This window comes from Loxodonta africana, chromosome 14, assembly GCF_030014295.1.
Source record: "Loxodonta africana isolate mLoxAfr1 chromosome 14, mLoxAfr1.hap2, whole genome shotgun sequence".
In the NCBI taxonomy this organism is placed as follows: domain Eukaryota; kingdom Metazoa; phylum Chordata; class Mammalia; order Proboscidea; family Elephantidae; genus Loxodonta; species Loxodonta africana.
In genome coordinates this window covers 4,702,890-4,729,122 of record NC_087355.1, presented here as the reverse complement: position 1 = coordinate 4,729,122, position 26,233 = coordinate 4,702,890, and the positions used below count along the sequence as shown (strand labels likewise).

At 39.4% G+C, this 26,233-nt stretch overlaps 1 protein-coding gene across 4 annotated transcripts in view; it reads left to right on the top strand.

Moving 5' to 3' along the window:
* The window catches only part of SPIDR (scaffold protein involved in DNA repair), a 778,935-nt gene that overhangs the window by 627,896 nt on the left and 124,806 nt on the right, over window positions 1–26,233 (top strand). The gene's annotated exons all lie outside the window — the stretch shown is intronic.

Genomic DNA, 26,233 nt, shown 5'->3' with positions numbered 1-26,233 from the left:
GCCCTCACTCTCTGTGGCAGTGTCAGGGCTGAAACCCAGCTCCCCTACATCTGGATAAACTCTACCACCTACTTTTAGTCATATCACCGCACTGAGCAGTTTGGTCTTCCATGTTCCATGTTAACTAGTTCCATCCTTGCCTGGCACATGCTCCAATCACTGGGCTGGTCATGGGTTCCACAGCTGCTCTGATGGGTGAAATGGGGTGGAGCAGCTGAGCCATGGTGCCTGCACCTGCAATGGCTCTTATTCTCTGTTACCACATGCCACTGCAACAATGGGCTGAAACAGAAATGATTGTGAGGGTGGTGCTGAACCAGGCAGTGTTTAGTTCTGTTATATATAAAGTCTCTGTGAGTCAGAGCTGACTCTATGGCACCCAACAACCACATACCAACTTAGAGACCTTGGCAGTGTAGACTATCCCCTGTTTCTCATCTCATCATATATGACCAAGTTCTCCTGTTTCTACTCTGAAATATTTCTCTAATGCATTCTTAGATGCTTTCAAAGACAAAGAAAGTTGTAAGGGGTGGGCATCAAGAAGGAATGGGATTGGGTAAGGGGTGGGCATCAAGGAGGGGTGGGATTGTGTGAGGGTAGACATCAAGGAAGGGTGGGATTGGGTAAGGGATGAGCATCAGGGAGAGGTGGGATTGGGTAAGGGGTGAACATCAAGGAGGGGTGGGATTGTGTGAGAGTGAGCATCAAAGGGGGTGGGATTGTGTGAGGGTGGTTATTAGGGATGGGTGGGGTTGGGTAAGGGTGGGCATCAAGCACAGGGAGTGGTGGGAACGTGAATGGACTGACAAGATTGTGCCTTGTCTAAGGAGCAACTACAGCACAGATTCAGCTGGGATTTCAGGGAAGGTGGGCCCAGTGCTGCCAGAGCTTCAGAATTTTCAAGGTAATGAGGAAATTTGAATTTCACGTTAAATCTTCCAATTTTTAGTTTTAGTGACTTTTTTTAATTTAACATTATGTAAATCTGAGAAAACATCAGCAAGGTAGATTTGGCCTGTAAACCACCTCTGTGCTGCTTTACTGTTCCCTCTTAGGAATTTGTCACCTAAACTAGGGCAGTGCATCTTAACTGGCCTAAGGAGGCTGTCTCAAAGAGTTCCCTATGCAAAACCATCCTTCGCCCTGACCCAAAAGCTATATTTCTAGAATATTTTATAATGGCATTCTTTTATCTAACAACTTGTGGCCCTGGTTGTCTGGATCTGACAGCAGGAGGCAGCCTGCTGTCACCCGCCCGGTACTTAAACCTCCAGTTGCCCCAGTCGGGCCTGCCTCCTTGACACAGGCTTCCAGGTCCGTAACAACCTGTCCTCAACATGTACTCCTTTGGTGCCAGCTACATTCAGCCCTGAGACTCAGTTCACAAAGACTGTGCCTCTTCATCCTTCTCCCTAGACAGCTCTTTCCCTCTCTCATCCCATTTTCTCCCTTCTTTTCAAATGCTTATCAATTATTTTTCATGATTGTAAATTTAATTTTTTAAATGAGAAAGATACATTTAACTCCCCAAACATTAAATAGCTTTATCCCTCATCCCTGCTTACCTATCTTCTCTTTCTCTCATATTATTTTCTAGCCTCCTTTAAATTCCCATACACAGAAAAGATCTTTCCCTTTTTAAGAGGTTTTGCACATGCTGTTCACTTTGTTGTTTTCACATCCTTTTATGTGGTTGGCTTCTCCTCTTTCAGGCCTCAGCTTAAAATCATCTCCTCTAAGATGACCTCTCTGACAACTCCATCAACCCAGTGTATTTAGCTTACTACCACATACAAAATCTAGCAGAGTACCTGGCCAAGAGGCTGCCCTGATGTATACTCAGCATATAAATGGAATGACCATAGATTTACTAGGTATTGTTTTGGAGTACAGTGACAAACTCAAAAGTGCCATTGTTGTTGGAGATCTGGTGACATTTTTTTTTTCTACAGCCCTTTGTGCCTCCTTGTGCCTGCTACACTCCCGTTGTCTGTCTTGGTAATTTTGTACTTGGCTCATACATTGTGTTCCAGCAAATCAAGACGTCTCTCAGGAAGAAAAACAACTTCATTTAAGTCTTCAAATGCAGCATGGATAGTTTCCAAACACTGGAGGAGGCGGGGCTAAGATGGTGGAGTAGTCAGATGCTTCCTGTGGTCCCTCTTACAACCAAGATCCAAAAAAACAAGTGAACCCATTATATATGACAATCTAGGAGCCATGACACCAGAGGCAAAGTTGAATCAGATGGAGTAGCAGGGGGAGGGAGAGACAATTCAGAAGCAGCGAGGAGTTGCCAGACTTCACCCAGCAGGAACCAGCGCCCCGCAGAATGGATTGGCTTGCGTGCACAGTGAGGCAAGTGGTGGTATTTGGGACACGTTTTCCACATTGGGAGAGTCTGAGTGGTGGAGAGTCTGCTCAAGCCTCCAGAACCAGTGAGAAGCAGCACTCGATCAAAAAAAGATAAATACATATCTAACCTACCGCGCGGATCCAAAAACATCTAGTTTGGGGAGAACCTCTCTACCATTTACCTGCCCCCTCCCCAGTCTACACCAGGTCCAGGCCGGCTTCAGCAATTGCTGTGTCCCCTGGACTGGAAATAGGACCCATCATGCACCCTGAGCCATTCTCCCAGCCTTAGAGAGGGAACAAATTAACAACCAGGAAAAAATAGTCTACCACTTTCCCTAAGCCAGGAACTCAGGGCTGGCACAGCTCCTTTGCCTAGGCACAGGCATAAGGGGTTCGTGGACTTTGAATGCCTTTCACCCCTGGATAGACCTGTCTGGGCCCATTTCAACAGCATAGGTCCTCATTAGCACAGTACAACAGGGTACATACCTAAAGCCTAATTTCAGCTGTATTAGCTATAAGGTGGAGTAGTAGGTTCATGACATTTGACACTGCTCTGCCCATTAAGCAGGGTCCTCACCTTCCCACATCAGGGGCCTGAGGACTGGTCGCTCCACTAACACCACCTAGCCATCTGAGACAGGGGTCCAAGAATAAGTGGTATCTCCCAGTCCTTGCAGCCAACAGCATTGGGTGCCCATAGTCCAGCTGCAAAACCCACCCACCTACACACTCTAGGGAACAGGGATATGCTTTCCTCACAGAAATTCAGGGGCAATTGTCAGCCACTGCCTTGCTCAGCCAGGTACCTGTGCCTACTTCAATCACCCCTGCCCATCTAGGACTGTAGGTGAGAGCCTGCACCACACACTTGGTGACTAACAACCTGGACACCTGAGCTGAATCCATGCAAGAAAAGTAAGACTCCTGGGCTCACATACCTAGTAAGAGCTCCAACCAACTAGTGACAGGACATTAGAGCTTCAAAGGTGCCAATAATCAAAGTTGCTCACACTAGCAGCCTATCTGGGCACATCAAAACAAAATGAGAATCTAGGACACAGTACACAAGCAAAATAAATTAATATAACTTATTGATGGCTTGGAGACAACAGTCAATATCAAATCACATAGGGGCGGACCTGATGGCTTCAGCAAGTACCCAAAACAAAGAGTCAAGAATTCTTCCAGAGGAAAGGAACTCATTGGAATTACTGGAGGTAGAATTCAAAAGATTGATATACAGAGCTCTTCAAGAGATCAGGAAGGAGATCAGGCAAAATACAGAACAAGCGAAGGAACACACAGACAAAGCAATAGAGGAACTTATGAAGACTATACAAGGGCATAATAACATTTAACAGGGTGCAAGAATCCACAGAGAGACAGCAAACAAACCCAAAAGATTAACAATAAAATTTCAGAATTAGACAACCCAATAGAAAGTCATAGGAGCAGAATTGAGGCAATGGAAGTCAGAATTAGTGAGACTGAAGATAAAGCACTTGGCACCAACTTATTTGAGGAAAAATCAGAAAAAAGAAGTTTAAAAAGTGAAGAATCCCTAAGAATTACGTGAGGCTCTATCAAGAGGAATAACCTACAAGTGACTGGAGTACCAGAATGGGAGGTGAGGGGGGTAAGAGAAAATACAGAGAGAATTGTTGAAGATTTGTTGGCAGAAAACTTCCCTGGTATTGTGAAAGATGAGAAGATATCTATCCAAGAAGCTCATCAAACCCCAAAAGATCCCAAAAGAAAGTCACCAAGACATAATCAAATTGTCAAAACCAATGATAAAGAGAATTTTAAGTGTGGCTAGGGATAAACAAAAAGTCATCTACAAAAGAGAGTCAGTAAGAATAAGCTCAGCCTACTCAGCAGAAACCATGCAGGTAGAAAGGCAATGGGATGACAGATATAAAGCCTTGAAGGAAAAACACTGCCAGCCAAGAATTATATATCCAGCAAAACTGTCTCTCAAATATGGTGGTGAAATTAGGGCATTTCCAGATAAACAGAAGTTTAGGGAATTTGTGAAAACCAAACCCAAGTTACAAGAAATACTAAAGAGAGTCCTCTGGTTAGAAAACCAATAACACCAGATAACAACCCAAGACTAGAACACAGGACAGAACAACCAGGTATCAACTCAGATAAGGAAGTGAAAAATAAAACTGGAACACTGACAATAGGGAGAGACGTCGATATGTAAAAGATGACAACACTAAAACAAAAATGAGGGACTAAATAATGTAGTCATAGATCTTTCATATGGAGAGGAACTCAAGGCAACATAAAGAAATAAAAGATTGGTTTAAACTTAGAAAATATTAAGGCAACCACAAAGGAAGCCAAACACCTTCAAGAGCTTGCACATAGGAATGAAGAGCCATTATATTTTGTTATACAACGCATGCTAAGTATCAAGAGGATCTTTATTTCCTACAGAAGTAAAAAATAAATCAAAGGAACAAAGAGAAGAACAACTTCTGGAACAGCAGAGTGAGGAGCACAGCGAATTCACTCCCCAACAAGCAACCATTTAACTGGAGAAATTTATTTTAAAAGACAGTTATTTAAAGTCTCTGTAAATTGTCCTAAGGGCATACAACAAATGAAGAAATATTCCACCTGTGTAATCAAGAAAATCTACTAAATCCCTGTGAGAACAGTGAGACTCTATGGCAATTGAGTTGTAAACCTCTCCTCCTCCCCACAACGAAGCTCCATCTTAGAGAAACTACTCTGGGCTCTGCTCCAGGGAGTGAAGCCAAGAAGATGGGAGCCTTCCCCCACCAGCTTCCAGAGTAGGTCCACAGTTTTACCCTGGGAGGATTCAGCTGCCAGAATCTCTCATGCCCTAGTTTGTGTTGCAGATGCTGTGTTCCAGGCAGGTCAAGAACATTGGGCCAAATCATCCCACCCAGCTTCCTGTAAAGATGGAGGTTTCACACAGGAAGGGCAAGCCCAGAAGACCAGGGCCACCACTGTCCCTGTTCCCCTTCCCTCCTACCCACCTCCACCCCTCACCCCTCGTTGTGCAGTGGTACAGAGGTTCTGCCCAGGTTGAAAGGCAGGCTGTAAGGAAGAGGAGCTCTGCAGCGCTGCCTGCAGAACTAATTTTATTTGGAATAGAGCAGGGATAACTCTGTGCCTTACTACGTTGTAGAAAACAGTGAAGACCTTGGTGGAGACAATTCAGAGTGTGCTATAGCTCCATGATACTGGTAGTGACAAACTAAATGGAAGAATAATCAGGAACTTAACAGAGAGAACCAGGGAATGAGACAGCCCCCAAAGAATCCTCCTTGGATCACACTCAAACCTGGGAGTTGGGAAAGTTGTATGCATGTGCTATACTGCAGCTACTCAGAAGTAATCATAACAGAATGCTGGGCAGAAGCAATCATAACAGAATGTTGGGCAAACTTGAAACATTCCCCAAGACACACACAGGCCCCATCAACAAAGGACTGACACCTCACTGGCATTGGGAGCTTTGGTATAAATCCTAACCAAACACTGACCCAGAGGCAACTGAAGCCAGGCTTCAAAATAAAATCACATACATCCCTGAGAGTCAAGATGCTGTGTACTTACCCAAGGCCATGCTCTCTCAGGAGTAATTGGAGCGGGAAAATTCAAGATGTACTTCATGACAAAGGGTTTGGTTTAATGTCTGGCTGAATGGGGGCAAAAGTGTAAACTCCTTGAACTGTGTTAGCAGCCTCCAAGCCACAAATCCATCCAATGGTAAAGGGCAAAAATCTAATGTACTAAGGGAGCTTAAGCACTACTTTTGACCAATAAGTGGCATATTCTGATGTAAGGATGACCCCTAGGTAAAAAATAAATAAATAAAAACACTAGTTACTATCAAGTCAATTTTGATTCATGATGATTGCATGTGCTTCAAAATATAACTGCACTCCATTGGAGTCTTCAATGGCTGTGACCTTTTGGAAGTAGATTATCAGGACTTTCTTCCGAGGAGCCTCTGGGTAGATTCAAAATGCCAGCCTTTCAGTTAGCAGACAAGTGCTTAACCATTTGTGCCACCAAGGGACTCCTGACCCCTAGGTCACCAGGCTTAAAAAAATACAAATAAATTAATCTGAGCAGTGGCATCAGAGTCTGCACACTGCAAGGGAAGTAGACTTCACAGAGGTAGTTTAGACAAGTCAATAAGCACGTAAATAAACAAATAAACAACATCAGCCCCCAGGGTAGGAGACAAATCAATATCCAGAGTTGCTGTCAAAAATTCCAAGTTTTGAAAACAAAATTAAAGGCATCCAAAGGAGCAGGAAATTATGACCCATACACAGGAAGGAGGGGGAAAAAAAAGCAGGCAATAGAAACTCCTTTTGAAGAGGCCCATATGTTGGACTTAGCTGACAAATTATAAGTATGTTCAAAGCAATTATAAATATGTTTGAAGAACTAAAAGAAATAATATCTAAAGAATTAAAGGAAGGGAGTTGCTGGGATCAGTGGTTACAGTGGCATGGGATTTGGCCTCTGCAACCTGCTGGTAATGGTGGCCTTGGAAGGTGAGGCAGTTGGTGGGCAGGTGCCCTGATACGGAAGTACTGTAAGCTTTCAGAACTTCTGGAGAGACTACAAAGTTCTGGTTCTTTTGGTACCATATAGTTAGGCCCATACATTTGGAGTGGCACAGAATCAAAAGAAGTCCTGTTTACTAGATACTTAATAAGGACAATATTCCTGAACCAGATAGTGTGGCACTTACAAGTTCTCAGATGAGCAAAACCGAAGGGAATTAGTAGGTTTACGGTCTTCAGAAAGAAGCAGCTTTGAATTGGACCTTGATATTGAAAGAAGAGATGAAAAACATCACTTGGACTAGAAAAAACTGGCTTCTTGTACCTGGGATGTCTTTCATAGGTGTCCATCCTGGGACATGTTTTACATAGAGGGCTGCAAAAAACGTCTGTAAAATTTTAGTCTGAAAGCAAACAAGAGTATTGAAGAATGAAGTGAAATACTCAGAATTATTAATACATCTTGAAATTATATGCTGACTAGCTTTGCAAACATGAAACTATTTCATTTTATAATCACAATGCTGCATATTCAGCATTTTGTCCTTTAAGGGCAATTTTTTTAGTGTTAAAACTCATGACAGAACAATAAATAGAAAAATATGATTAACAAAATAAAAGCTACCTTCACAAGTTAAAAAAAAAAAAAGAAAGGAAGGCACTGATGACAATGTCTGATCAAATAGAATATATCAATAAAGAGATATAAAAAATACCAAAAAAAGAACCAAATGAAAATTTTGGAGTTGAAAAGTACAATAACTGAAATGAAAATTTTACTAGAAGGGATCAACAGTAGATTTGAGCTGGCAGAAAAAACAATTAGTGAACTTGAAGCTAGAGCGATTAAACTTATGTAGTCTGAAGACGAAAAAGAAAAGAGAATGAGGAAGAAGTAACAGAGCCTCACAGAAATGTGGGACATCATTAAGCACACCAGCTTGGGTGTAAAGGGAATGCCAAGAAAGGGAAAAGCAGAGAAGATAACTTACTCAAAGAGATTCACACCCAGACACATCGTAGTCAAAATGTTGAGAACCAAAGATAAAGAGAAAAATGACTGATTGTGTGCAAGGGAAACCCAATAAGATTAACAGCTGACTTCTCCTCAGGAGCAATGGATGCCAGAGAGCGTTGACAGGATGTATTCAAAGTGCTAGAAGAAACAAATAATTTTAATTACACCCTGTTTTTGGTTTTTAATTCCTGAGGTTAACTCAGATTGAACATTAATTGTTTTGTCTTAGGTAACTCATCTCCTCATTTTTGCAGAAACCAAAGGCCACATTTCTTTCATCTTCTTTGTGAAGTAAATTGTAAGCCACAGAACCCTGATTTTTTGTATAAATCGTCCTTTTTTCAGTCTCAGATCCCTGAGGAATGAGTTCAAACTATATAAATGTCTTATATATACTACATATTGAATAATGTCATATATATTGAAATGTTAAGACTAGTTATCTTTAAATTGATGGCATATTCTCAGTATCATTTGCTAAATATTGTTTATGCACAATGTGTAGACCCAAAATCATTTGTTCATGCATCTGGGGATCACACAGGGATTTCCTGGCATTCTTCAGTGTAAAGTCATATTTACAAGGAAGCTTGAACACTGTCATAATTACATATGGTTTTAATATATTTTCCCCATAGATATACTAAAATACATTTTAGAAAAAAATAGTGCTAGCACCATTTTGATGATAGTGATGATTTTCGAGAAAGACCTATTAACAACTTATGAATGTTAGTGTTTCCTAAAACATACTTTAAAAATGTTTTAAAGGGGAGATTATTTGAAATAATTTCTTGTTCGCATATGCTGTGGTTTTGCTAGTCTATCACTTTTTACTTATGGAACTTTCAAGAACTGCTCCTCTAATTCTTATGCCCTGGTGGCTGTTAAACAAAAGGTCAGACCCACCAGCAGCTCCACAGGAGAAAGATGTGATATAAATAATGAATGGGATAACTGATCAGTGAAGCAGACAAAAAATTGTAAAGATATAAAAGATTTCAGCAGACAAAAAATTGTAAAGATATAAAAGATTTCACACCTAACTAACTTGATTTATATATCATATACAAGCCCTGTACCTATTAACTAGTGAATATATTCTTCTCATATGAAACTCACAAAAATTGCATTAGGCCATAATGCAAGTCTGTACAAATTTAAAAGAATAAAAGTATTAAATATAAAAATGGGTATGATGTCATTACCATATTTAGAAAACAGGTCATATTTGGAAAGAAGAAAGGCTCAAAACTGTTGAACTAAGCCTCTGACCTAAGAAGCAGGAAAAGAACAAGAAAACAAAATAGAGGGGATTGTAAATGTAAGAATAGAAACTGATCACATAAACAAACAAAAAACAAATAAAACCAGAAGTTTATTCTTTGAAATGATAAATAGCAATCTTATGATAAAATTGGTAAAGAGAATATACAAATAAATAATACTAGGAAGAAAAAGTAGAGACTTCAGTTCCATCAAGGATAGAAACATAAGAGGATACTATGAGCAGTTTTTTGCTAATAAATTTGAAAATGCAGACAAAATGGATAAATCCCTAGAAAAATATAAATTGTCAAAATGTCTCAAGAAAAAAATAGAAAACCGAAGTAGTTCAATTATCGTCAAAGAAATTGAGTTAATTTAAAATCTTCCCAGAAAGAAATCACTAGAGCCAAATGATTTTATTGTAAAATTCTTCCAAACTCTCAAGAAATAGATCATTCAAACCTTATACTAATTTTTTTCAAATGAAAAAAAAGGGAATCTTCCCCGACTCCTTCTATAAAGCTGATATGTATCATATTGATATCAAATCTAGTATGAGAAATAAAATTAAATGCCAGTGTCACCCATAGACATAGATGTGAAGAGCGTACAACAGCGAATAGAATCTTGGCTTTATCTCAAGAATAAAAACTTTTTAACACTTGGAAAGCTATAATTGTCACCTACCACATTCACAAATTAAAGGAGAAAATCATTTCATTTCAATTAATACAGTAAATGTATTTGATAAGATTTAACAGGTATTCATGGTAAAAGTTTCTTAGCAAACTAGTAATCTCTAACCTGATGAAGGCTATCTATTAAAATGTGTAACAAACACCATTCTTAATGGTAAAAATATTGAAAACTTTCTCTTTAAAATCAAGAACAATATAAGAATGCTCGATATCCCTGTCTTCTCTTCTGCATCGTCCATCATTCTTTGTTGTTTTAGTTGCCATTGAGTTGACTCCGACTCGTGGCAACTCCACACGTGCAGAAAAGAACTGCTGCATAGGGTTTTCAAGGCTGTGACCTTTCAGAAGCAGATCACCAGGCCTGTCTTCTGAGGTGCCCCTGGGTGGTTTCAAACCATTTACACCACACAGGGACTTCACTAGTAATTAGGGCAATGCAAGCAAAAGCCACAGTGAGATACCACTTCACATCCATTAAACCAAACCAGTTGCTATCAAGTCAATTCCAACTCATGGCAACCCTGTGTGTCAGAGTAAAACTGCTCCATAGGGTTTTAAATGGCTGATTTATCAGAAACAGATTGCCAGGCCTTCCAGGGTGCCCCTGGGTGAACTTGAACTTCCAGCCTTTCAGTTAGCAGCTTAATACATTACCTGTTTATATCACCCAAGGACTCTTCCCGTTCACAGTGACAGCTAGTATCAGAAAAATAGGAAATATCAAGTGTTGGGGTGGATGTGAAGAAATTGGAAACTTCATGAGTTGCTGGTAGGTTTGTAAATGGTGAACCTGCTATGGAAAACAATTTGACAGCTCCTCAAAAATTTAACATAGAATTACCATATGATCCATCAATTCCACTCCTAGGTATACACCCAAAGACTTGAAAGCAGAGATTCAAACAGATATGTTTACACCAATTTTCAAATAAGACATTGTACTATTAGTCCCTGAATAGATAATGCCACAGAAAGAGGGTCCAGAAACAGACCCGTACACTTGTGGAAACTGATAGATGACAAAGATACCATTGCAAATCTCTAGGAAAGGACTATAATAATGGCTCTAAAAAAATTGATGATACCTCAGGAATAAAAGAGAAGATACTTCACACCAATGGAATATTATATAGTAGTAAATAACTCAGCAATACACAAGGACATACAGGACATTTAGAAAGCCAGTTGCTGAAAATTACATAGCCATGTGATACTATTTTTAAAGACAGAAACAAGCAAAGCTAAACAAATAATTGTTTAGGGATACGTGCACATGTGATAAAAAAAAAAATCTCTCGATCAAAAGCAAGACAGTGTAAACATAGCATTCGGGATGGTGGTTACTCTGGTGGTGAAGCAGGAGGGGAGCTGAGGGGAAGGGCACAAAGGTAGAGTCACAGCATTGAGAGTCTCCTGGTGGTGAGGGAGATCGCAGCATTGAGAGTCTTCTGGTTGGTGGGGGAGATCACAGCATTGAGAGTCTTCTGGTGGGAGGGGAGGAGATCACAGCATTGAGAGTCTTCTGGTTGGTGGGGGAGATGAGAGCATTGAGTCTTCTGGTGGTGGGGGAGATCACAGCATTGAGAGTCTTCTGGTGGGAGGGGAGGAGATCACGGCATTAAGAGTCTTCTGGTTGGTGGGGGAGATGAGAGCATTGAGTCTTCTGGTGGTGGGGGAGATCACAGCATTGAGAGTCTTCTGGTTGAAGGGAGCTTCATTTATATCCAGTTCTTTATGTCTCATATGCTATGTATCATTCTTTATATATAATTTTCTAATAAAAGTTTTTCTAAATGCTTTTAGTGATTTCTGAATTTACCTGGATGTTAAATATCTTCTTAAACTTCATAAGCCTGTTGCCAGAGTGTATCAGAATTTTATCAGCTAATATCCCTCAGATCTTTCCTGATTTTGGTCTCTTGAGCAAACAGTACCCAATGGGCCAAATCGAGTCCACTACCTGTGTTTGTACACTTCACAAGTTAAGGATGGTTTTTACATTTTTTAATAGTTGAAAAATCAAAAGAAGAATAATGTTTTGTGACATAAAAATTCATGAAGTTAAAATATCAACGTCCATAAAGTTTTATTGGAATACATCCCTGGTCATTCAATTACTTATTGTTGCACTGGAGATGGATACTTTCATGGTACAATACCAGAGTTGAGTGTATGGAGACTCTATGACACAGGAGTCTGGAGTAGTTTTACTCTCTGACCCTTTCCAGAAAAATGTTTGCTGACGGTGATGTAAATGAGTGAAACAGACCTTGTATGAGAGCAATGAGTGGTAGATTTTTGTACAGTGGGAAAGCTTAAGCCCAAGCTAAAGGAGGCAGTTGATACTCAGCTCCAGACAATTGTTTTCATATGCAATGGCTTCACTCTTTTTCCTTTCTATTCTTTTACTTTTTAATTTACACATACACCACAAGTATACAGCTCACTGAATTTTTACAAACCGAACATGTGTAATCAACATCCAGATCCAGAAACAAAACTAGTACCCTAGAAATACCCCCCTACCCTTTTCCAGTCATTGCCCGTCCCCCAAGGAGAACCCACCTGCAGCCAGGAGGCTTTTTGAGATTTAAATTAGGAGGCAATGGTTTGACAACTTCCTAGCATGAGAAATTTACATTGCTATTATTAGAGCAGCTTCTAGCAGGCTTTTGCAGTTGGGTCAGGCTTTTTATGGTTAATATTTGTCTTCATGGATTAAAAACCTTAAAATCAAAGAAGGATGTCTGTTACCAATTTTCCTATTCAAAAGGCTAAAAAATTATTGGTTTTTATCCCTAAAGTCAAATACTAAAAGGAGTAAGTTATCTCTCTGAATATAATTCTTGTGTGTTTATAAAATAAGTATTGGAGGATATTACTGTTAAAAAAAATCAATACTCAAAGAAATTGAAGCATAATGTTTATTCTGAGCAGTTATCCTATATGCATGTAGGAAGACCATTCTGATTCTAAAGAAAACAAATGGCTAGATGTAGGCTAGTTATAATGAAGCTTTTAAAGAGAAATGGAAGGAAAATAGAAGATCAACCATTGGCTATTCTTAACATAATTGATTGAACCCTGCCCCCCCTCCCCATCAACGAGTAAGAACGCATACTCTGTTAAATATAAAAGCAAAGAGATTTAGAGGGTTCAAGACAGTTCCAACCAGGGATATGTGTGATCTCACAAAGTGAAACCAAATGCTCCAAAATTGCAGAGTTACAGAGGCACTTTTACAAGCTAAAATACAACATTCTGATTGGAAGTTGCAAGATCAGGGAAGCAGGAGGTGGGACAACTCAAAGGTGGGGGGGCTTTACAGTGATTGGTTGGAAGCACAAATTAAGGGGCAGTTTTATATGCTGGTCACAAAATAATTATCTGAACACATTTCCTAAAGGCTGCTGAGGGGGTTTCTGATAAGGATCTTGAGTCTAGACCCTACCTTAGGAATATTCTTTCCATATCTTTAGTTTAACCACAGAGAAAACCATTTCCTTTGTTATGTACTTAAGTCCATCTAAGGGTTTGAGGGTTGCAAGGGAAATCTTTTGTTATGTACTTAAGTCTGACTAAGGTTTTGATGGCTGCAGGGGAAATCAGCAAAAAGGTCAGATGGAGTTGGGGCTCAGACCTGGGCTGATCATTCTGATATGAGTCAAGAACCTCAATTTTGGAGCTCTCACACATTCTCTCCTTTTGACCAAGGATTTCGGTAACATACTTTGATCACTAGTATATAAATGCAATGATGACATGTGATTCCTTAGATGGCTGCTTACTTAGGTAAACCCCTAAGACCCCAAACACTAGTGTTAAGTAGTCAGGCACCATCTGACCTCTTCACCCTGCCATTGCTTAGCATTCAGCTTCTGTGATCTTAGATGGGGGATCTGTGTGGAGTAAAGCCACATTAGAGGAATAGCTTGACTGTCCAAAAGACTGGTTCAGGGTGTGAGCTCGAGTCCATAGTGGGTCTCATCTATGGACATAACTCTTTTCATAGGCATTAGATTGGTCTTTTGTGTCGTAACATTGGTTATACATTTCATGCAACATTTGAGTATTCCAATACTTATTACCACAAAGAATAATATCATTAATCCAGTTAGCAACACAGATCTAATTCAGGATCCAATACCTTTAAATAACCAGCTGAAAATATCAATGCAAGAGAATTCAGATTCTGAGTCTTTTATATGTAACCAGGTGCTTTTTGATGAATTTCCTCAATATCTTGCTCAACCTCATGAGTATTGTTCATCCAGGTGCAACAAGAAGTGTTTGCTGTAGCACAAACACCTCCTTGTTGGGCTAAAAGAAAATCTAAGGCTGTTCTGATGTATAAGGCCATTTTTGCAAGGGAGTTTAAGGATTTTAGCTGGGCAGCAATTTCATTCATTATTTGTTCCATGGCGACAGACAAATTCTGGAGTGCCCGCTGTAATTCAGCTACTCAATAAAAAGAAACATATGATCTTAAAAATCTCTATCCCATCTCAGGTCTAAGTTGGATGGGGTTGTAATACCCATAGCTGTCAGTAGATCTCTTGGTCTAAGTCAAGATTTTTAAACTGGGTACTTTCATTATAGGAGTGTATCTGCACGTTCCATCCATCCAAACAAGGCAATGCTCAAGTGTAAGGTTTATCACCTGTGTTTGGTATATCAATATAAGGGTATTTTGATCATCTACATAAGAGCACATACCCATGAAGAGCACAAATCATGCCTTTTCTGTTGGTAGTAGATGGGGGGAAGGAGGGTTGATTGACTTGCTCAAGCCAATTATTTCTTAAAGAGTTGTTACAAATAAAAGGTAGGCATCCTAATTCTAGAATTATTGATTTTCCAAATTAGAGTGCAAGTCTCTTTTTCTTACTTGCTTGACTTAGGCAAGGTAGACTATCATTTGTGTTAGATCTGAAGAGACTCATTTGAAATCTAGGGAACTTAGTATATAACACTAAAAACTCATGGGGACAATCTTCAGGGGGGGCTTCTAAGAAGCATCAGAGCAACTCTTAGTTTTGATAAAGGTTAAGGTAAAACAGAGAACTTGGGATTGAGCTAGTAATGCATGGAAATGCCATAATCTGACACGTATAGCTTGTTTAAAGGTGATGTTAAAATTAACAATTGCATAGGGCAAAGAGCTAAAATTCAGCATAGGAGAAGCCAAGGGATCTGAGTTTTCATGCACCATTTGTGGGGAAGGATGGCAGATATTCAACAGTTAAATTAGCAGTGCTAGCTACCAATTGGGCTAATCTATAAAAAGCATTTTTTTTCCAAGCCTTGGCAGAAGCAGAGGCATAAAAAAAAGTTGAGTATGAAAACTTCATATTGATTTATTCACCAGTTAATATATCCAAATTGGTAGTATAAGGCAATTTCTAAGGCAGTTAATGTTAAACTTCAACAACTGGCATTACTAAACAAAGTAAAATAAAATGTTAAAGCAGGCAATTATACCACAATAATGCAATAAAGTGATCAGCAAAGAATAGCAAAAACTATAAAGAAAAGTCCAAAGATTTTAAGAATTTGCATGGGGTCTTGTCTTGTTCCATGATCTTGGGAAGAGCTGTCTACTTCCCAGGTTATATGCTTCTGGCTGTCTTGGCATTTGAGGGTGACCCATATGTCCCCTGTGGGTTCACAAGTCCAAGCAGGTTCTTTGGCCTCCTTTAACTAAGAAATGGACCCAAGAGTTTACTTCTAGCTTGATGACACAAGGGTTGGTGAGGAGTACTGAGTAGGGTCCTTTCCAGCAAGTTTCTAAGGAATGCTTCAGTGGATGCCTTTTCCAATAGGCAGAATCACCTGTGAAAGGGTAAAAACTGAGATTTAGTTTCATCATTATTAAAAGCTTCTTGAATTTGGGAAAAATAAGTTTTTATATAATGCATCAAAGATTTGCAATATTTGGGGGCGGAGCCAAGATGGCGGAGTAGACAGACGCTACCTCGGATCCCTCTTACAACAAAGACACGGAAAAACAAGTGAATCGATCACATACATAACAATCTACGAACCCTGAACAACAAACACAGATTTAGAGACAGAGAATGAACTAATACGGGGAAGCAGCGATTGTTTTCAGAGCCTGGAGCCAGCGTACCAGTCAGGTATGGCACAAGCACAGAGAGCTGCTCCACCCCCCTGAACTAACCCCAGGAGGGGGACCAGCCAGTTCCACGGGCGGCGTGGGACGCAGCCGGTAGAAGAAGTCCCCGGGAGGCAGTGACTGGTCTTGGAACGGGGAGAGCAGCGTCCCAGCCAGGGAACCATCCCGCCGGGATTTGGACTGGACGCAGGCGGCTTCATTAACATCCGAATAGCCTGAGCCAGAGGGAGAACTCTGATAGGGATCTGACTGCATTTTTTTTTTAGCGGATTTTCTGGAAAAACTAGTTTCCCAGTGATGGCTCGGAGACAACAATCCATATCAAACCACTTAAAGAAGCAGACCATGACGGCTTCTCCAACCTCCCAAACAAAAGAATCAAAATCTTTCCCAAATGAAGATACAATCCTGGAATTATCAGATACAGAATATAAAAAACTAATTTACAGAATGCTTCAAGACATCACAAATGAAATAAGGCAAATTGCAGAAAAAGCCAAGGAACACACTGATAAAACTGTTGAAGAACTCAAAAAGATTATTCAAGAACATAGTGGAAAAATGAATAAGTTGCAAGAATCCATAGAGAGACAGCATGTAGAAATCCAAAAGATTAACAATAAAATTACAGAATTAGACAACACAATAGGAAGTCAGAGGAGCAGACTCGAGCAATTAGAATGCAGACTGGGACATCTGGAGGACCAGGGAATCAACACCAACATAGCTGAAAAAAAATCAGATAAAAGAATTTAAAAAAATGAAGAAACCCTAAGAATCATGTGGGACTCTATCAAGAAGGATAACCTGCGGGTGATTGGAGTCCCAGAACAGGGAGGGGGGACAGAAAACACAGAGAAAACAGTTGAAGAACTCCTGAAGGAAAACTTCCCTGACATCATGAAAGACGAAAGGATATCTATCCAAGATGCTCATCGAACCCCATTTAAGATTGATCCAAAAAGAAAAACACCAAGACATATTATCATCAAACTCGCCAAAACCAAAGATAAACAGAAAATTTTAAAAGCAGCCAGGGAGAAAAGAAAGGTTTCCTTCAAGGCAGAATCAATAAGAATAAGTTCAGACTACTCAGCAGAAACCATCCAGGCAAGAAGGGAATGGGACGACATATACAGAACACTGAAGGAGAAAAACTGCCAGCCAAGGATCATATATCCAGCAAAACTCTCTCTGAAATATGAAGGCGAAATTAAGATATTTACAGATAAACACAAGTTTAGAGGATTTCCAAAAACCAAACCAAAGCTACAAGAAATACTAAAGGATATTGTTTGGTCAGAGAACCAATAATATCACATATCAGCACAACACAAGGTCATAAAACAGAACGTCCTGATATCAACTCAAATAGGGAAATCACAAAAACAAACAAATTAAGATTAATTAAAAAAAAAATACACATAACAGGGAATCGTGGAAGTCAATAGGTAAAAGATCACAATAATCAAAAAGACGGACTAAATACAGGAGGCATTGAACTGCCATAGGAAGAGTGATACAAGGCGATATAGAGCAATACAAGTTAGGTTTTTACTTAGAAAAATAGGGGTAAATAATAAGGTAACCACAAAAAGGTATAACAACTCTATAACTCAAGATAAAAGCCAAGAAAAATGTAACGACTCAACTAACATAAAGTCAAACACTATGAAAATGAGGATCTCACAATTTACTAAGAAAAACGCCTCAGCACAAAAGAGTATGTGGAAAAATGAAATTGTCAACAACACACATAAAAAGGCATCAAAATGACAGCACTAAAAACTTATTTATCTATAATTACGCTGAATGTAAATGGACTAAATGCACCAATAAAGAGACAGAGAGTCACGGACTGGATAAAGAAACACGATCCATCTATATGCTGCCTACAAGAGACACACCTTAGACTTAGAAACACAAACAAACTAAAACTCAAAGGATGGAAAAAAAATATCAAGCAAACAATAAGCAAAAAAGAAGAGGAGTAGCAATATTAATTTCTGACAAAATAGACTTTAGACTTAAATCCACCACAAAGGATAAAGAAGGACACTACATAATGATAAAAGGGACAATTGATCAGGAAGACATAACCATATTAAATATTTATGCACCCAATGACAGGGCTGCAAGATACATAAATCAAATTTTAACAGAATTGAAAAGTGAGATAGATACCTCCACAATTATAGTAGGAGACTTCAACACACCACTTTCGGAGAAGGACAGGACATCCAGTAAGAAGCTCAATAGAGACACGGAAGACCTAATTACAACAATGAACCAACTTGACCTCATTGACTTATACAGAACTCTCCACCCAACTGCTGCAAAGTATACTTTTTTTTCTAGCGCTCTTGGAACATTCTCTAGAATAGACCACATATTAGGTCATAAAACAAACCTTTCCAGAGTCCAAAACATCGAAATATTACAAAGCATCTTCTCAGACCACAAGGCAATAAAACTAGAGATCAATTACAGAAAAACTAGGGAAAAGAAATCAAATACTTGGAAAATGAACAATACCCTCCTGAAAAAAGACTGGGTTATAGAAGACATCAAGGAGGGAATAAGGAAATTCTTAGAAAGCAACGAGAATGAGAATACTTCCTATCAAAACCTCTGGGACACAGCAAAAGCAGTGCTCAGAGGCCAATTTATATCGATAAATGCACACATACAAAAAGAAGAAAGAGCCAAAATCAGAGAACTGTCCCTACAACTTGAACAAATAGAAAGTGAGCAACAAAAGAATTCATCAGGCACCGGAAGAAAACAAATAATACAAATTAGAGCTGAACTAAATGAATTAGAGAACAGAAAAACAATTGAAAGAATTAACAAAGCCAAAAGCTGGTTCTTTGAAAAAATTAACAAAATTGATAAACCATTGGCTAGACTGACTAAAGAAATACAGGAAAGGAAACAAATAACCCAAATAAGAAACGAGAAGGACCACATCACAACAGAACCAAATGAAATTAAAAGAATCATTTCAGATTATTATGAAAAATTGTACTCTAACAAATTTGAAAACCTAGAAGAAATGGATGAATTTCTGGAAAAACACTACCTACCTAAACTAACACATTCAGAAATAGAACAACTAAATAGACCCATAACAAAAAAAGAGATTGAAACGGTAATCCAAAAACTCCCCACAAAAAAAAGCCCTGGCCCGGACGGCTTCACTGCAGAGTTCTACCAAACTTTCAGAAAAGAGTTAACACCACTACTTCTGAAGGTATTCCAAAGCATAGAAAATGACGGAATACTACCCAACTCATTCTATGAAGCCACCATCTCCCTGATACCAAAACCAGGTAAAGACATTACAAAAAAAGAAAATTATAGACCTATATCCCTCATGAACATAGATGCAAAAATCCTCAACAAAATTCTAGCCAATAGAATCCAACAACACATCAAAAAAATAATTCACCCTGATCAAGTGGGATTTATACCAGGTGTGCAAGGCTGGTTTAATATCAGAAAAACCATTAATGTAATCCATCACATAAATAAAACAAAAGACAAAAACCACATGATCTTATCAATTGATGCAGAAAAGGCATTTGACAAAGTCCAACACCCATTTATGATAAAAACTCTTACCAAAATAGGAATTGAAGGAAAATTCCTCAACATAATAAAGGGCATCTATGCAAAGCCAACAGCCAATATCACTCTAAATGGAGAGAACCTGAAAGCATTTCCCTTGAGAACGGGAACCAGACAAGGATGCCCTTTATCACCGCTCTTATTCAACATCGTGCTGGAAGTCCTAGCCAGGGCAATTAGGCTAGACAAAGAAATAAAAGGTATCTGGATTGGCAAGGAAGAAGTAAAGTTATCACTGTTTGCAGATGACATGATTATATACACAGAAAACCCTAAGGAATCCTCCAGAAAACTACTGAAATTAATAGAAGAGTTTGGCAGAGTCTCAGGTTATAAAATAAACATACAAAAATCACTTGGATTCCTCTACATCAACAAAAAGAACACCGAAGGGGAAATAATCAAATCAATACCATTCACAGTAGCCCCCAAGAAGATAAGATACTTAGGAATAAATCTTACCAAGGATGTAAAAGACCTATACAAAGAAAACTACAAAGCTCTACTACAAGAAATTCAAAAGACATACTTAAGTGGAAAAACATACCTTGCTCATGGATAGGAAGACTTAACATAGTAAAAATGTCTATTCTACCAAAAGCCATCTATACATTTAACGCACTTCCGATCCAAATTCCAATGTCATATTTTAAGGGGATAGAGAAACAAATCACCAATTTCATATGGAAGGGAAAGAAGCCCCAGATAAGCAAAGCACTACTGAAAAAGAAGAAGAAAGTGGGAGGCCTCACTTTACCTGATTTCAGAACCTATTATACAGCCACAGTAGTCAAAACAGCCTGGTACTGGTACAACAACAGACACATAGACCAATGGAACAGAATTGAGAACCCAGACATAGATCCATCCACATATGAGCAGCTGATATTTGACAAAGGACCAGTGTCAATTAATTGGGGAAAAGAAAGCCTTTTTAACAAATGGTGCTGGCATAACTGGATATCCATTTGCAAAAAAATGAAACAGGACCCATACCTCACACCATGCACAAAAACTAACTCCAAGTGGATCAAAGACCTAAACATAAAGACTAAAACGATAAAGATCATGGAAGAAAAAATTGGGACAACCCTAGGAGCCCTAATACAAGGCATAAACAGAATACAAAACATTACCAAAAATGATGAAGAGAAACCCGATAACTGGGAGCTCCTAAAAATCAAACAGCTATGCTCATCTAAAGACTTCACCAAAAAAAGTAAAAAGACCACCTACAGACTGGGAAAGAATTTTCAGTTATGACATCTCAGACCAGCGCCTGATCTCTAAAATCTACATGATTCTGTCAAAACTCAACCACAAAAAGACAAACAACCCAATCAAAAAGTGGGCAAAGGTTATGAACACACATTTCACTAAAGAAGATATTCAGGCAGCCAACAGATACATGAGAAAATGCTCCCGATCATTAGCCATTAGAGAAATGCAAATTAAAACTACGATGAGATTCCATCTTACACCAGCAAGGCTGGCATTAATCCAAAAAACACAAAATAATAAATGTTGGAGAGGCTGCGGAGAGATTAGAACTCTCATACACTGCTGGTGGGAATGTAAAATGGTACAACCACTTTGGAAATCTATCTGGCGTTATCTTAAACAGTTAGAAATAGAACTACCATACAACCCAGAAATCCCACTCCTGGGAATATACCCTAGAGATACAAGAGCCTTCATACAAACAGATATATGCACACCCATGTTTTTTGCGGCTCTGTTTACAATAGCAAAAAGTTGGAAGCAACCAAGGTGTCCATCAACGGATAAATGAGTAAATAAATTGTGGTATATTCACACAATGGAATACTACGCATCGATAAAGAACAGTGACGAATCTCTGAAACATTTCATAACATGGAGGAACCTGGAAGGCATTATGCTGAGCAAAATTAGTCAGAGGCAAAAGGACAAATATTGTATAAGACCACTATTATAAGATCTTGAGTAATAGTAAACCTGAGAAGAACACATACTTTTGTGGTTATGAGGGGGGGAGGGAGGGAGAGTGGGAGAGGGTTTTTTATTGATTAATCAGTAGATAAGAAATGCTTTAGGTGAAGGGAAAGACAACACTCAATACATGGAAGGTCAGCTCAATTGGACTGGACCAAAAGCAAAGAAGTTTCCGGGATAAAATGAATGCTTCAAAGGTCAGCGGAGCAAGTGCGGGGGTCTGGGGAAAATGGTTTGCGGGGACTTCTAAGTCAATTGGCAAAATAATTATATTATGAAATCATTCTGCATCCCACTTTGAAATGTGGCATCTGGGGTCTTAAATGCTAACAAGCGGCCATGTAAGATGCATCAGTTGGTCTCAACCCACCTGGAGCAAAGGAAAATGAAGAACACCAAGGCCACATGACAACTAAGAGCCCAAGAGACAGAAAGGGCCACATGAACCAGAGACCTACATCATCCTGAGACCAGAAGAACTAGTTCGTGCCCGGCCACAATCGATGACTGCCCTGACAGGAAGCACAACAGAGAACCCCTGAGGGACCAGGAGATCAGTGGGATACAGACCCCAAATTCTCATAAAAAGACCAAACTTAATGGTCTGACTGAGACTAGAGGAATCCCGGTGGCCATGGTCCCCAGACCTTATGTTGGCACAGGACAGGAACCATCCCCGAAGACAACTCATCAGACATGAAAGGGACTGGTCAGCGGGTGGGAGAGAGACGCTGATGAAGAGTGAGCTAATTATATCAGGTGGACACTTGAGATTGTGTTGGCAACTCTTGTCTGGAGGGGGTATGGGAGGATAGAGAGAGAGAGAAGCCGGCAAAATTGTCACGAAAGGAGAGACTGAAAGAGCTGACTCAAGAGGGGGAGAGCAAGTGGGAGTAGGGAGTGAGATGTATGTAAACTTTTATGTGACAGACTGATTGGATTTGTAAACGTTCACTTGAAGCTTAATAAAAGTTAATAAAAAAATGGTTAAAATGGAAAAAAAAAAAGATTTGCAATATTTAAGTATATCTTGTCGTGTTAATTTGGCGTCCTCGTAAGCCATATACGGCAGGGACGTGGGTCTGCCAGTTATTGTCTCATAAGGAGTGAGTTTGTGCTTTCCAAATAGAGTAGACCTCAAATTTAGGAGGACTAAGGGAGAATTATTGGAAACCCTGGTGGCATAGTGGTTAAGAGCTATGGCTGCTAACCAAAAGGTCGGCAATTCGAATCCACCAGGCGCTCCTTGGAAACTCCATGGACCAGTTCTACTCTGTCCTATAGGGTTGCTATGAGTCGGAATTTGACTCGAAGGCAATGGGTTTGGTTTTTTTTTTTTGGTTTTTGTTTTTTTTTTTTTTTTTTTGGTTTTAAGAGAGAATTATCGTCTAAGGCAGAGTTAGTGACTCAAAGTTTAGCTACTTGGGTTTTAATTACACAACTGGTTCTTTCCACCAATTCAGAAAATTGTGAATGGTATGGACAGTGCAGTCTTTGATGAATTGGAAAATGTTTACCCTGGTCACTGTAGAGAGTTTTGGGGGCTCCCTAAATGGAGATGATATTCTCTAAGAATTTATTGGCCACAAAATTAGCAGTAGCATTTTTATATGAAAAAAGCTTCCACCCAGTGTGAGAATAAGTACGCCATTACTAAAACATACTTGTGTCCATTTGATGGTGGGAGCTTAGTAAAGTCTAATTCCATTCAAGCATAAGCCCAGGGGGTGAGAAGTATTTTCCTGAAGGTACTGGAAGGTGTTTCCCAGGGTTATAACGGGGGCAAAGCCAGCAATGGCTGGTGATACATTCAACGACTTCAAAAATTCACCCCACCAATAGTTCTTCAAAGTTTCAGTTATTTCATCTCATCCCATATGGGACTTCATATTCAAGGCTATGGCCACAGGAGCATGTAAAGATCTGTGAAGGACAGGTTTATCATTATGCCCCATCCACAACTTACTGGTGGTGTTAAAAGAGCAACCTAATTGTTTCCATTATTCAATTTCTGCAATGGGAGCCATCTGTTGACTTTTAAAAAGACTTTCTGAAGTTACTTCTGAAGAAGTCATAGCATCCATGATCACGTAGTGGACGTCCTTATTGCTGTCATGATCTGAGTTATCGTGATCATGCATGAGCATTCCTTTAGCTATTATAGGGGTAAGGAGGATTCAGGAGGCAGCCTGTTTAGCTGCTTTATCTGTTAAACTGTTTACCTCCTCTGAAGTATTCCCTTAGGCTGATGGGCTTGTATTTTGATGGGAGCAATCTTGGAGGGAAGCAAAAGGGATTCTAAGAGGTCTGCACTAAGGGGCCATGTTTAATTTGGGTCCAAAGGATGTTAGGAATCCCCTCTTTTTCCATAGCATAATAAAATCATAAATGACAAAAACCATACCTCCAGTTGACGTACACAGTTACTGACCAGCCAGAAGCCATTTTGCAAGCCTTTGTGCAATCAGTCCAGCCTGTTGAGCTGAGATGACTTCAGGAAGGGCACTGCTTTCAAGAACTTCAGTAAAGGCAGTAACAGTGCAGCCTCTCTGGTAATGAGAGCTGTTGGGGTAAGGTCTTAAATATGACCCATCCACAAATAGAATCAAATCAGGGTTAAAAAGAGGAGTTTCCTTCAAATCCTTTGCAGGAGACAAAAGTTCAGTTGGTTTAAGCAATCATGTGGGGGATGATTGCTGTCATCTGGAGTGGGTAAAAGGGTGGCTGGGTTTAAGCAGGCTATTTTTACCATACGTAGCCAAATGTTAGAGGCAGCCAAGAGAAAGACCTCATAAAAAGTCAGCCTTCTAGCTGAAAAAATGCTGTGTTAAAGTGGAGTTTAAAATGGTAGACATGGAGTTTAAAATGAGGAACATAAACATCCAGTAAGTTTCCTAAAACTATATCTGCTGTTGCTTCCACTAGCTGTGGCAACAACTCTCTAGCCGACTGGTCTTTGTTGTTCCCATGTTTCTAAGTGAGCACCACTAAGGCATTCCCAGACACCTCATGAATGACAAGTGAAAAATCTAATTGATAAATAGGGAATTCTAAAGCTGGTGTATTAATTAATGACTCCTTTAATGCCTGTGTGGCCTTTTTGCCATCCTCTGAAAACTGAAAGGTGTCAGGCTCTGAGGCCTTTAGGTATTGATACAATAGTTGGGCTAGCAAAGATATATTTGGTATCCAAGTTCTGCACTATCCATAAAGTCCTCAAAATCTCCTTTGCTGTTTTTTTGTACCAGGGACAGAGAAAGCTAGGATGAACCTTTGGGGGTCAATAGTGATTCCTTTTTTTTTTTGAGATTATACGTTCCAAATATTTAACTGTCAGTTGTGATTTCTCTTTACAGGCTTTGTGCCCACTGTTAGCCAAATGTTTTAACGAAAGAATGCTGTCTTCTAAACAACTTTGTTGAGAATTACAGCAGAACAGTAAATCATCAACATATTATAATAAAGTGAATCCATGGGCAAATTATAAAGGTAGTAAATCTGCCTCTAAAATCTGAGAAAAATAAGTGGGGGACTTGGTGAAGCCTTGAGTTATCACAGTGCAAGTGTATTGTGGTCCCCCCAAGTAAAAGCAAATAAATATTAGCTATCAGCATGTATGGGAATGCTGAAAAAATGCACTTCAAATATCAACCACTGTAAAATGCAAGACTTCAATGGGTATATTAGAAAAGGGTAAACGTGGATTAGGAGCCACAATGAAGTTATTGGCATGTAAATTCTGTACAAACCTCCAGCCATGATTATTTGGCTTCTTAACAGGGAAAACAGGAGTATTACAGAGGCTAGTACAGGGAATAATTAAACCTTTAGCAAGAAAATCCTGAATTACTGGAGTAAGCCTTTCTTTTGCTTCTTGTTTTAAAGGGTACTGGGGGATTTTAAGTAAAGGTTTGGAGATATCAATTTGAATTACAGTGGTGTCTCCTGACAGCACGTGGCCAACATCTGTGGAATTTGTGCCCCACAGCCTTCTGATACCAAAAAGAGACAGTCTAAAGGAGTGAAATGGGCAGAGGAGCTGCCTTCCTGTAGGAGCAAAGTGCTTGCCAGTAACACAAAACTTCCTCATGTGAGGTTCCCTAAATTTCATGGTGACTGTCAGGGAGTTCTAATAGTATTTTCCCCTTTTCATTAAACTGTATATGACAATTCCATTTAGCTAGTAAGTCTTTTCCTGTTAAATTAATTGGGGTACTATGACTAAGTAGAAAAGAATGGAGATCTTCCATAGGACCAGAAGATATGGAAATCGACTTAGAGTGAGTTAGTTTGTTCTTGAGTAGCAACCCCCACAACTTTAGAGGTTTGGGTACTCTGGGGCGGAGGTTTCTGTAAACAAATGGGGTTGATAGCAGACAGGGTGACGCCAGTGTCGATAAAAAATTTGCAAGGTTCTCCATTAATCTGAATAATTGTTTCTCCTTGAGGATTTAAAGTCACCACAGGAAAAGCCTCTGTTTTGTCCCTAGAGCCCCTTCATTCTGATTTAGATTGAGTTTTGTCTAATGGTACATTGCCTGATTTATTCTTTAATTTTATACAATCCTTCTTAAAATGC